This window comes from Macaca thibetana, chromosome 5, assembly GCF_024542745.1.
Source record: "Macaca thibetana thibetana isolate TM-01 chromosome 5, ASM2454274v1, whole genome shotgun sequence".
NCBI classification, from domain to species: domain Eukaryota; kingdom Metazoa; phylum Chordata; class Mammalia; order Primates; family Cercopithecidae; genus Macaca; species Macaca thibetana.
The window spans coordinates 111,312,685-111,327,106 of NC_065582.1; the positions used below are offsets into that span (position 1 = coordinate 111,312,685).

Here is a 14,422-nt window from a genome sequence, read left to right on the forward strand (position 1 = left end):
GATACTGTGGGAGAAGGGTGGTGTGTCTTTGTGTGTGTGTGTGTGTGTGTCTTATATGTGTGTGTGTGTTCGTGTGTGTGTGTAAGTTTAAATTCTATGTATCTTTAGCCATCATGAGTGGGCATCAGTAGAGACATTATCAATGAATAACTTACTACCCTCTGCCTACCCACTTATTGGAATTTTTAAAAATAATCTATAAGTCTATATATATTTTTATACCAGCTAATTGTGACCAAATGACACAGCCTGGACACCAAAATATAAAAGTGTTCTATAAGATTTCTAAAAGTATACTCATGCGTTCTAGAAATAAATCCATTATATTTTGTAGTCAGTATTGGATACTTGAAATAAATATATATTTTTTAAATTTTGTTATTATAGAGTCTTCAAATGCTTTTGCATCTCTCTTTTGCAAGTCTGGTTTGGTATAAAATCCTTAATCAGTTTTTCCCTAATTGGACTGTGAAGAGAATCGCCTAGAGATTTTTAAAAAGTACAGATTTTGTCTAACATGACATCTTTTGCTACCAGAATCTTCAGGGTGCATGTTTTAAAATTGCAATTTTGAAAAATACCCCAAAAGATACCTGACAGGGAAATAAAAACTTGAGAACTCAATTCACTATGCCATAGAAAAATAATAATAATAAACTGAAAACTGAGTCATGCAAGAAACTACCTTTCCTTCTGTTCTGAAGCAGACAGCTACAGTTGAAAGGTAAAATACCTCCACAGGCAGCTGTGCCATGTTCACATGATCTTATGTAAAATGCCAATTTACTGAGAACAAGACAAAAATGTAATTGATTATTCTCCTACCTGCTCCTTTTCTCTTACAACACGTGGATTACTATACCCGCTCTCTTTCCCCTCCAGATTACTTTTCCTCATTAAATGTTGAAGTCCTCAAAATCATCTTTGGAAAAACGCACAGACCATAGCCTGTTTCTGTGATTTCCTGTTTATTTCTTCTGGGCATATCCTTAACCTTAGCAAAATAAACTTCAAAACTGATTGAGATTTGTCTCAGATACTTTCTATTTTATACATATTTACATACAGTTGTAATGAAACTAGCATTTTACATGAGATATTGAAGGCATAACAACTTAAATCAAATGTTTATTGGAAAGCGATAAGTATCAGTTTGTTTTCTTTTTTTAACCAAAAAATAGAATTCAGAAAATTGTAAAGGTCATTTGAATAGCTGACTAGCCCATGAACAAATCAGTTTAGCATAGACATTAATATCCAAATAATGAGTTAGTTATAAGTTTTATATTTGCTTAAGTTGGGTTCTTGCTACATAACTCAAATAAAATGATTTCTGTAGATGCTGTCATACTTGTTGTTTGGGCGATTTAGCTGTTCCAGCTTTCAGGCTTCAGAGTGTCTGAGGTGACCATGAGCTGAAGTGGTCCCCCAGCATAGCACAGCTTGTCTATGAAAACATGGTCAAAGCACTTTTTAAAGCAGGTCCCTGATCCCGTTCCTCCTGACTGGGCAAGACCTCCCAACCAGGGTCTCCAGCCACCTCCTACAGGTGCATTTGAGCCAGCAATATGTCCGTACCTCCCTGTCACAGACCTCCTAGAAGATGGCGCAGACTGCCATCTTTGCTGCTTCACAGGCTTAACTGGTGATACCTGCAGGTACAGGAAAGTTTGAGGTGACTAGGCATTGAAGCGGAACCCCAGCATACCACAGCAAGTCTACAGAAAAGTGCACAGACTGTTAAAGGAAGAAAAATACACAAAAGCCAGCAACTTCAAATATTGAAGATAAATAAGCCTGCCAAGATGAAAAAGAATTAGCACAAGAATGCTGAAAACTCAAAAAACCAGAGTGCCCTCTTTCCTCCAAATGACTGCAAGGGTTTGGAATCGGGTGGAGACTGAGGAAGTTAAAATGACAGAATTGGAATTCAGAATTTGGATAGAAATGAAGTACACTGAGCTAAAGGAGTACACTATAAACCAATGCAAGAAAGCTGAAACTCCTAATAAAACATTGCAGGAGTTGTCAGACAAAATAGTCAATAGATAAAAGAGTGTAATCAACCTGATATAGCACAAAAACACACTACATAATTTCCTAATGTGAACACAAGTATTAATAGTAGAAGAGATCAAGTGGAGAAAAGAATAACTGAGCTTGAAGACATTTCTGAAATAATGAGACAAAAACAGAAAAAAAAGAAAAGGAATGAACAAAACCTCCACAAAATATGGGATTATGTAATGAGACCAAATCTATGACTGACTGTTTTCCTGAATGATATGAGGACATTGGAATCAATTTGGACAACATATTTTAGGATATCATTCATGAGAACTTCCTGAACCTAGTTACAAAGGCAAACATTCAAATTCAGGAAATGTAAAAAACTCCAGTAAGATACACCATGAGAAAAACATCCCCAAGGCACATAATTATAAGATTCTTCAAAGTCAAAATGAAAGAAAAAATGTTAATGGCAACTAGAGGGAAAGGTCAGGCCACCTACAAAGGGAAGTACATCAGACTAACAGCGAATCTCTCAGCTGAAACCCTACAAGCAAGAAGAGATTAGTGGCCAATATTCAACATTTTATAAAGAAAATAATTCTAACCCAAAATTTCAAATCTAGCCAAATCAAGCTTTATAAGCTAAGAAGAAATAAGTTCTTTTTCAGACAAGCAAATGCTGGGGAATTTCTTACCACCAGACGTGCCTTAAAAGAGCTCCTGAAACAAGGACTGAATGTGGTAAGGAAAGACTATTACCAACTACTACAAAAACACACTGAAGTATGTATAGACCAGTGACATTATAAAGCAACCAAATAAATTAAGTTTGCAAAATAATCAGCTAACATCATGATGACAGAATCAAATCCACACATATAAATACTAACCTTAAATGTAAAAGTGCTAAAAGCCCCAGCTAAAATACACAGAGTGACAAGCTGGATAAAGAACCAAGACCTTGCGATGCTTTCTTTAAGAGATCCAACTCACATGCAATGAACAGATAGGCTCAAAATAAAGGGATGGAGGAAAATTTGCTAAGACAATAGAAAACATAAAAAAGATGGGATTGCAATATTAGTTTCTGACAAAAAAGACTTTAAACCATCAAAGATCAAAAAAGACAAAAAGGAGTGATACATAATGCTAAAAGGTTCAATTCAACAAGAAGAGCTATCTTAAATATATATGTACCCAACATAGTAGGACCGAGATTTATAAAGCAAGTTGTTAGAGACTTTCGAAGAGACTTAGACCTCCACATAATAGTAGTCAGAGATTTTCATACCTCATTGACAATATTAGACAGGTCATTGAAACAGAAAATTAGCAAAAATATTCAAGAATTGAACTCAACACTTGATCAAATGGACCTGATAGATAACTACAGAACTCTCCACTCAAAAACAATCACATATACACTCTTCTCATTGTCACATGGCACTTACTCTAAAATTAATTACATAATTGGAAATAAAACACTCCTTAGAAAATGAAAAAAAAAAAAAAACTGAAATCATAACAAAGAACCTCTCAAACCACAGCACAATCAAATTAACAATCAAGACTAAGAAATTCACTCAAAACTATCCAACGACATGGAAATTGAATGACTTCTAAATGACTTTTGGGTAAATAATGATATTAAGACAGGTATTTGGAAGTTCTTTGAGACTAATGAGAACAAAGAAAAAACATACCAGAAGCTCTGGGACCCAACTAAGGCAATGTTTATATGAAAAGTTATAGCACTAAATGCCGACAACAAAAAGTCAGAAACATCTTAAGTCAACACATTAACATCACAACCAAAAGAACTAGAGAACCAAGGGCAAAAAATCCCAAAGCTAGTAGAAGACAGGAAATGACTAAAATTACAGCTTAACTGAAGAAGATGGAGACAGGAAAAACAACAACAACAACAACAACAAAAATTAAAAAGATGAACTACAGGGGTGGAGCAAGATGGCCGAATAGGAACAGCTCCAGTCTCCAGCTCCCAGCGGGAGCAACACAGAAGACGGTGATTTCTGCATTATCAACTGAGGTACTGGGTTCATCTCACTGGGGAGTGCCTGACAATCGGTGCTGGTCAGCTGTTGCAGCCCGACCGGCGAGAGCTGAAGCAGGGCCAGGCATCACCTCACCTGGGAAATGCAAGGGGGAAGGGAATCCCTTTTCCTAGCCAGGGAACTGAAACACACAACACCTGGAAAATCGGGTAACTCCCAACCCAATACTATGCTTTAAGCAAACGGGCACACCAGGAGATTATATCCCACACCTGGCCAGGAGGGTCCCACGACCACGGAGCCTTCCTCATTGCTAGCACAGCAGTCTGCCATCTAACCACAAGGCAGCAGCCAGGCTGGGGGAGGGGCGCCTGCCATTGCTGAGGCTTAAGTAGGTAAACAAAGCCCTGGGAAGATCGAACTGGGTGGAGCAGAAAACTTTGAAGATGCAAGCGACGCTGTCTGAGAGCTTTGAAGAGAGCAGTAGATCTCCCAATACTGAGGTTGAGATCTGAGAATGGACAGACTGCCTGCTCAAGTGGGTCCCTGACCCCTGAGTAGCCTAACTGGGAGACATCCGCCACTAGGGGCAGACTGACAAAACACACCTCACACGGTGGAGTACACCCCTGAGAGGAAGCTTCCAAAAGCAAGAATCAGACATGTACACTCGCTGTTCAGCAGTATTCTATCTTCTGCAGCCTCTGCTGCTGACACCCAGGCAAACAGGGTCTGGAGTGGACCTCAAGTAATCTCCAACAGACCTACAGCTGAGGGTCCTGACTGTTAGAAGGAAAACTAATAAACAGGAAGGACACCAACACCAAAACCCCATCAGTACGTCACCATCATCAAAGACCAGAGGCAGATAAACCACAAAGATGGGGAAAAAGCAGGGCAGAAAAGCTGGAAATTCAAAAAATAAGAGCGCATCTCCACCTCCAAAGGAACACAGCTCATAGCCAGCAACCAATCAAAGCTGGACAGAGAATGACTTTGATGAGATGAGAGAAGAAGGCTTCAGTCCATCAAACTTCTCAGAGCTAAAGGAGGAATTACATACCCAGTGCAAAGAAACCAAAAATCTTGAAAAAAGAGTGGAAGAATTGATAACCAGAATAATTAATGCAGAGATGGCCATAAACGAACAGACAGAGATGAAAACTATGACACGAGAAATACATGACAAATGCATAAGCTTCAGTAACCGACTCGATCAACTGGAAGAAAGAGTATCAGCGATTGAGGATCAAATGAATGAAATGAAGTGAGAAGAGAAATCTAAAGAAAAAAGAAGAAAAAGAAATGAACAAATCCCACAAGAAGTATGGGATTATTTAAAAAGACTAAATCTACGTCTGATTGGGGTGCCTGAAAGTGAGGGAGAAAATGGAACCAAGTTGGAAAACACTCTTCAGGATATCATCCAGGAGAACTGCCCCAACCTAGTAGGGCAGGCCAACATTCAAATTCAGGAAATACAGAGAACGCCACAAAGATACTCCTCGAAAAGAGCAACTCCAAGACACATAATTGCCAGATTCACCAAAGTTGAAATGAAGGAAAAAATCTTAAGGGCAGCCAGAGAGAAAGGTTGGGTTACCCACAAAGGGAAGCCCATCAGATTAACATCAGATCTCTCGGCAGAAACTCTACAAGCCAGAAGCGAGTGGGGGCCAATATTCAACATTCTTAAAGAAAAGAATTTTCAACCCAGAATTTCATATCCAGCCAAACTAAGTTTCATAAGTGAAGGAGAAATAAAATCCTCTACAAACAAGCAAATGCTTAGAGATTTTGTTACCACCAGGCCTGCCTTACAAGAGCCCCTGAAGGAATCACTAAACATGGAAAGGAACAAACGGTACCAGCCATTGCAAAAACATGCCAAAGTGTAAAGACCATCGAAGCTAGGAAGAAACTGCATCAACAAACGAGCAAAATAACCAGTTAATATCATAATGGTAGGATCAAGTTCACACATAACAATATTAACCTTAAATGTAAATGGACTAAATGGTCCAATTAAAAGACACAGACTGGCAAACTGGATAGAGTCAAGACCCATCAGTCTGCTGTATTCAGGAGACCCATCTCACATGCAGAGACATACATAGGCTCAAAATAAAGGGATGGAGGAAGATCTACCAAGCAAATGGAGAACAAAAAAAAGCAGGGGTTGCAATACTAGTCTCTGATAAAACAGACTTTAAACCATCAAAGATCAAAAGAGACAAAGAAGGCAATTACATAATGGTAAAGGGATCAATTCAACAGGAAGAGCTAACTATCCTAAATATATATGCACACAATACAGGAGCACCCAGATTCATAAAGCAAGTCCTTAGAGACTTACAAAGAGACTTAGACTCCCATACAATAAAAATGGGAGATGTCAACACCCCACTGTCAACATTAGACAGATCAATGAGACAGAAAGTTAACAAGGCTATCCAGGAATTGAACCCAACTTGGTACCACGCAGACATAATAGACATCTACAGAACTCTCCACCCCAAATCAACAGAATATACATTCTTCTCAGCACCACATCGCACTTATTCCAAAATTGACAACATAATTGGAAGTAAAGCACTCCTCAGCAAACGTACAAGAACAGAAATTATATCAAACTGTCTCTCAGCCCACAGTGCAATCAAACTAGAACTCAGGACTAAGAAACTCAATCAAAACCACTCAACTACATGGAAACTGAATAACCTGCTCCTGAATGACTACTGGGTACACAACGAAATGAAGGCAGATATAAAGATGTTCTTTGAAACCAATGAGAACAAAGATACAACATACCAGAATCTCTGGGACACATTTAAAGCAGTGTGTAGAGATAAATTTATAGCACTAAATGCCCACAAGAGAAAGCTGGAAAGATCTAAAATTGACACTCTAACATCACAATTAAAAGAACTAGAGAAGCAAGAGCAAACACATTCAAAAGCTAGCTGAAGGCAAGAATTAACTAAGATCAGAGCAGACCTGAAGGAGATAGAGACACAAAAACCCTCCAAAAAATCAATGAATCCAGGAGCTGGTTTTTTGAAAAGATCAACAAAATTGATAGACTGCTAGCAAGACTAATAAAGAAGAAAAGAGAGAAGAATCAAATAGACGCAATAAAAAATGATAAAGGGGATATCACCACCGACCAGACAGAAATACAAACTACCATCAGAGAATACTATAAACACCTCTACACAAATAAACCTGAAAACCTAGAAGAAATGGATAATTTCCTGGACACTTACACTCTCCCAAGACTAAACCAGGAAGAAGTTGAATCCCTGAATAGACCAATAGCAGGCTCTGAAATTGAGGCAACAATTAATAGTCTACCAACGAAAAAAAGTCCAGGACCAGATGGATTCACAGCTGAATTCTACCAGAGGTACAAGGAGGAGCTGGTACCATTCCTTCTGAAAGTATTGCAATCAATAGAAAAAGAGGGAATCCTCCCTAACTCATTTTATGAGGCCAACAACATCCTGATACCAAAGCCTGGCAGAGACACAACAAAAAAAGAGAATTTTAGACCAATATCCCTGATGAACATCGATGCAAAAATCCTCAATAAAATACTGGCAAACCAGATCCAGCAGCATATCAAAAAGCTTATCCACCATGATCAAGTGGGCTTCATCCCTGGGATGCAAGGCTGGTTCAACATTCGCAAATCAATAAACGTAATCCAGCATATAAACAGAACCAAAGACAAAAACCACATGATTATCTCAATAGATGCAGAAAAGGCCATTGACAAAATTCAACAGCCCTTCATGCTAAAAACTCTCAATAAATTCGTTATTGATGGAATGTATCTCAAAATCATAAGAGCTCTTTATGACAAACCCACAGCCAATATCATACTGAATGGGCAAAAACTGGAAAAATTCCCTTTGAAAACTGGCACAACACAGGGATGCCCTCTCTCACTACTCCTATTCAACATAGTGTTGGAAGTTCAGGCTAGGACAATCAGGAAAGATAAAGAAATCAAGGGTATTCAGTTAGGAAAAGAAGAAGTCAAATTGTCCCTCTTTGCAGATGACATGATTGTATATTTAGAAAACCCCATTGTCTCAGCCCAAAATCTCCTGAAGCTGATAAGAAACTTAAGCAAAGTCTCAGGATACAAAATTAATGTGCAAAAATCACAAGCATTCTTATACACCAGTAACAGACAAACAGAGAGCCAAATCATGAATGAACTTCCATTCACAATTGCTTCAAAGAGAATCAAATACCTAGGAATCCAACTTACAAGGGATGTAAAGGACCTCTTCAAGGAGAACTACAAACCACTGCTCAGTGAAATAAAAGAGGACATAAACAAATGGAAGAACATACCATGCTCATGGATAGGAAGAATCAATGTCATGAAAATGGCCATACTGCCCAAGGTTATTTATAGATTCAATGCCATCCCCATCAAGCTACCAATGAGTTTCTTCACAGAATTGGAAAAAACTGCTTTAAAGTTCATATGGAACCAGAAAAGAGCCCGCATCTCCAAGACAATCCTAAGTCAAAATAACAAAGCTGGAGGCATCACGCTACCTGACTTCAAACTATACTACAAGGCTATAGTAACCAAAACAGCATGATACTGATACCAAAACAGAGATATAGACCAATGGAACAGAACAGAGTCCTCAGAAATAATACCACACATCTACAGCCATCTGGTCTTTGATAAACCTGAGAAAAACAAGAAATGGGGAAGGGATTCCCTATTTAATAAATGGTGCTGGGAAAATTGGTTAGCCATAAGTAGAAAGCTGAAACTGGATCCTTTCCTTACTCCTTACCCAAAAATTAATTCAAGATGGATTAGAGACTGAAATGTTAGACCTAATACCATAAAAACCCTAGAAGAAAACCTAGGTAATACCATTCAGGACATAGGCATGGGCAAGGACTTCATGTCTAAAACACCAAAAGCAATGGCAACAAAAGCCAAAATTGACAAATGGGATCTCATTAAACTAAAGAGCTTCTGCACAGCAAAAGAAACTACCATCAGAAGTGAACAGGCAACCTACAGAATGGGAGAAAAGTTTTGCAATCTACTCATCAGACAAAGGACTAATATCCAGAACCTACAAAGAACTCAAACAAATTTACAAGAAAAAAACAAACAACCCCATCAAAAAGTGGGCAAAGGATATGAACAGACATTTCTCAAAAGAGGACATTCATACAGCCAACAGACACATGAAAAAATGCTCATCATCACTGGCCGTCAGATAAATGCAAATCAAAACCACAATGAGATACCATCTCACACCAGTTAGAATGGCGATCATTAAAAAGTCAGGAAACAACAGGTGCTGGAGAGGATGTGGAGAAATAGGAACACTTTTACGCTGTTGATGGGATTGTAAACTAGTTCAACCATTATGGAAAACAGTATGGCGATTCCTCAAGGATCTACAACTAGAAGTACCATATGACCCAGCCATCCCATTACTGGGTATATATCCAAAGGATTATAAATCATGCTGCTATAAAGACACATGAACATGTATGTTTATTGTGGCACTATTCACAATAGCAAAGACTTGGAATCAACCCAAATGTCCATCAGTGACAGACTGGATTAAGGAAATGTGGCACATATACACCATGGAATACTATGCAGCCATAAAAAAGGATGAGTTTGTGTCCTTTGTAGGGACATGGATGCAGCTGGAAACCATCATTCTCAGCAAACTATCACAAGAACAGAAAACCAAACACCGCATATTCTCACTCATTGGTGGGAACTGAACAATGAGATCACTTGGACTCAGGAAGGGGAACATCACACACCGGGGCCTATCACGGGGAGGGGGTGGGGGAGGGATTGCATTGGGAGTTATACCTGATGTAAATGACGAGTTGATGGGTGCTGACAAGTTGATGGGTGCAGCACAGCAACATGGCACAAGTATACATATGTAACAAACCTGCACGTTATGCACATGTACCCTAGAACTTAAAGTATAATAAAAACAAAGAAAAAAAAAAAAGAAAAAAAAAGATGAACTAATTCAGGAGTTGGTTTTATTTTAAAAAGTAATGAAAAGATAGATTCTAACTAGACTAATGAAAAAAGAGAGAGACAAACTTATAAAAACATTATCAGAAACAACAGGAATACTGCCACTGACCCCACAGAACTACAAGCAAAACTCAGAGATTATGAACACCTCTATGGACATAAACTAGAAAATATAGAAGAAATAAATTCCTAGACACATACACTTTCCATGATTGAACCAGCAAGGAATTGAATCTCTAAATAGACCAATAATCAGTTCTGAAATTGAGTCAGTAATAAATAGCCTACTAACTAAAAAAAGCACAGGACCAGATGGATTCATAGCTGAATTCTTCCAGATGAACAAAGAAGAGCTGGTACCATTCCTTATGAAACTATTTCAAAAATTCAAGGAGGAGGGACTTTTTCCTATCAAAATATTCAGGGTGCATGTTTTAAAATTGCAATTTTGAAAAATACCCCAAAAGATATGTGACAGGGAAATAAAAACTTGAGAAGTCAATTCAGTATGCCAAAGAAAAATAATAATAATAAGCTGAAAGCTGAGTCATGCTAGAAACTACCTTTCCTTCTGTTCTGAAGCAGACAGCTACAGATGAAAGGTAAAATACCTGCATAGACAGCTACGCCATGTTCACATGAGCTTATGTAAAATGACAATTTACTGAGAACAAGACAAAAAGATAACTGATTATTCTCCTACCTGCTCTTTTTCTCTTGCAACATGTGGATTACCATACCCTCTCTCTTTCTCCTCCTGATTACTTTTGAAATTGAGTCAGTAATAAATGGCCTACTAACAAACTGGTATCAGCATTATCCTGATACCAAAACCTGGCTGATACAACAACAACAAAAACGTAAACTTTAGGCCAATATTCTTGATGAATATCAATGTCAAAATTCTCAATAAAATACTGGCAAATAAAATGCAGCAGCACACTAAAAAGGTAATCCTTCACAATCCAGTAGGTTTTATCCCTGGGATGAAGTGTCGGTTCAACATATGCAAATTCATAAATGTGGTTATTCACATAAACAGAAATAAAGACAAAAACCTCATAATTATCTCAATATATTTAGAAAAAATATTTCAATAAAACTCAACATCAGCTTATGTTAAAATCTCTCAGTAAACTAGGTATTGAAGGAACATACCTCCAAATAATAACAGCCATCTATGACAAACCAACAGCCAACATCATAATGAATGGGTGAAAGCTGGAAGAATTCGCCTTGAAAACTTGCATTAGACAAGGATACCCTCTTCCACCACTCCTGTTAAACATAGTAGTGGAATTTCTGGCCAGAGCAATCAGGCAAAGGGACCAAAGAAATAAAGAAAGCGAGAAATCAGGAAGAAAGCAAGAGAGAAGAGAAAGAGAGAGAAAGAGAAAGAGAAAGAGAGAGAGAGAAAGAAAGAAAGAAAGAAAGAAAGAAAGAAAGAAAGAAAGAAAGAAAGAAAGAAAGAAAGAAAGAAAGAGCGAGCAAAGGGAGGAAAGGAAGAAGGAAGGAAGGAAAAGAAGAAGGAAGGAAGGAAGGAAGGAAGGAAGGAAGGAAGGAAGGAAGGAAGGAAGGAAGGAAGGAAGGAAGGAGGGAGGAAGGAAGGAGGGAGGGAAGGAGGGAGGGAGGGAGGGAGGGAAGGAAGGAAGGAAGGAAGGAAGGAAGGAAGGAAGGAAGGAAGGAAGGAAGGAAGGAAGGAAGGACTCAAATAGGAAAATAGAAAGTCAAGCTATCCTTCTTTGCAGATGACAACCCTACATCTAGAAAACTTCATAGTCTCAGCCCAAAATTTTCTGAAGCTGATAAACAACTTCAGCAACAACTCAGAATACAAAATCAATGTGCAAAAATCAGTAACATTTCTATACACCAACAATATTCAAGCTGTGAGCCAAATCACAAATGAACTCTCACGCAAATTACCATAAAAATAAATAAATGAATAAATAAAACACCTAGGAATACGGCTAACAAGAGAACTGAAAGATCTTCACAAGGAGATCAAACCACCACTCAAAGAAATCAGAGCTGACACAAACAAATGGAAAAATATTTTATGCTCATTGGTAGGAATAATCAATATCATTAAAATGGTCACAATATGCAAAGCAATTTATGGATTCAATGCTACTCCCATTAAACTACCATTGACATTCTTCACAGAACTAGAAAAAAATTAAATTCATATGGAACACAAAAAGAGTTTAAACAGTCAGTGCAATCCTAAGCAAAACACAAATTTGATTGCATCATGCTATCTGGCTTCAAACTACACTACAGGGCTACAGTAACCAAAACAACATGGTACTGGTACAAAAACAGACACATACACCAATGGAACAGAATAGAGAACCCAGAAATAAGACTACACACCTACAAATAACTGATCTTCAAAAAACCTGGCAAAAACAAGCAGTGGGGAAAGAATTGCCTATTCAATAAATGGTGCTGGAATAACTGGCTAGCCACATACAGAAAACTGAAACTGGACCCCTTCCTTACATTATATACAAAAGTTAACTCAAGATGGATTAAACACTTAAATGTAAAACTTAAGACTATAGAAAGCCTGGAAGACAACTTGGGCAATCCCATTTAGGACATAAAAGCACTGGCAAAGATTTCATGACAAAGATGTCAAAAGCAATTTTAACAAAAGCAAAAATTGAAAAATCAGATCTAATTGAACTAAAGAGCTTCTGCACAGCAAAAGAAACTATCAACAGAGTAAACAGACAACCTACAGAACGAGAGAAAAGTTTGGCAAACTAATGCATCTGACTAAGGTGAAATATTAAGCTTTTATAATGAACTTAAATTTACCAGAAAACAACAACAACAACAACAACCCCATTAAAAAGTGGGCAAAGGAAGTGAACAGATACTCTTCAAAAGAAGACATACATGTGGCCAACAAGCATATGAAAAACAGCTCATCACTGATATTTAGAGAAATGGAAATCAAAACTACAATGAAATACCATCTCACACCAGTCAGAATGGCTAATATCAAAAAGTGCAAAAATAACAGGTGCTGGTGAAGTTGTGGAGAAAAGGGTCACTTACACGCTGCTGGTGGGAGTGTTAATTAGTTCAACCATTGTGGAAGACAGTGGCGATTCCTCAAAGACCTAAAGACACACATACCATTCGACCCAGCAATCCCATTACTGGGTATATACTCAAATGTATATAAGTTATTCCATTATAAAGAAACATGAATGTGTGTGTTCAGTGCAGCACTATTCCCAATAGCAAAGACATGGAATCAACCCAAATGCCCATCAGTGATAGACTGGATTAAAAAAATGTGGCACATATACACCATGGAATACCATATTTAAAAAAGTGGGCCAGGCGCAGTGGCTCACGCCTGTAATCCCAACACTTTGGGAGGCCGAGGCTGGCGGATAACGAGGTCAGGAGATTGAGACCATCCTGGCTAACATGGTGAAACCCCGTCTCCACTAAAAATGCAAAAAATTAGCCGGGCGTGGTGGCGGGCGCCTGTAATCCCAGCTACTCCGGAGGCTGAGGCAGGAGAATGGAGTGAATCCGGGAGGTGGAGCTTGCAGTGGGCCGAGATCGCACCACTGCACTCCAGCCTGGGTGACTGAGCCAGACTCCATCTCATAAATAAATAAATAAATAAGTACATAAATACATAAATAAATAAAAATAAATAAAAAATACAAAAGTGTACCTGACACATAGTAAGTACTACATAAAGTGCTTATCAAATAAAGATTAAGACTATGTTAAGAAAAAAACTTAGAATATTTACATAAAACTGCAGATGTTTTACATTACCTCATAATCACACCAAGCCTCTTGTCAAGGAGGTTGTAAAGCTAATAATGGGGACCTCTGTGTAAAGAATTTGTTGTTTATTTATTTATTCATTGTTGCAGTAGCTGATACATTTATCACAGTGTAGTCTTCAGAATTATGTTATTTAAAATGTCATGGTTAAAAAATGGAAATTTATGTATTTTTTTATTGTGGCTAAATTTTGTTAATTTTTTTCTTATGTTGATAGTAGTATTAAAATATTTTCATTTTTTTTTTTATCAAAGGTACTTTAGCTGAAGTTTTTACACTAGTATAAAAAACGGCTAGATTACTTACAATTTTGTGTGATAGGTTTCTCTAGGTTTTAAGCTACCAAATGCTGAGCACCCATGTGTTATAATCACTAAAACATTCTTACATGGCCCAGCATATGTGAAGAACAAACGAGTATGTGACTGAATCCATTAAGGAGCAGATATAACCTGGTTTCTATTTAAAATTCTGAAAAAGAGCAGTGGTCAGTAAACTATCGGAATGC

General features: G+C 37.8%; 1 long non-coding RNA gene across 1 annotated transcript; it reads right to left on the reverse strand.

Annotated features, from left to right (window-relative positions):
* Window positions 1–951: 951 nt before the first annotated feature.
* LOC126954307 (uncharacterized) lies at window positions 952–1,716 on the reverse strand. Its single transcript, XR_007725579.1, has 2 exons — window positions 1,579–1,716; window positions 952–1,447 (listed from the first exon to the last, which is right to left on the reverse strand). It is a non-coding gene; the product is annotated as an uncharacterized LOC126954307 (long non-coding RNA).
* Between the last annotated feature and the right edge of the window lie 12,706 nt (window positions 1,717–14,422).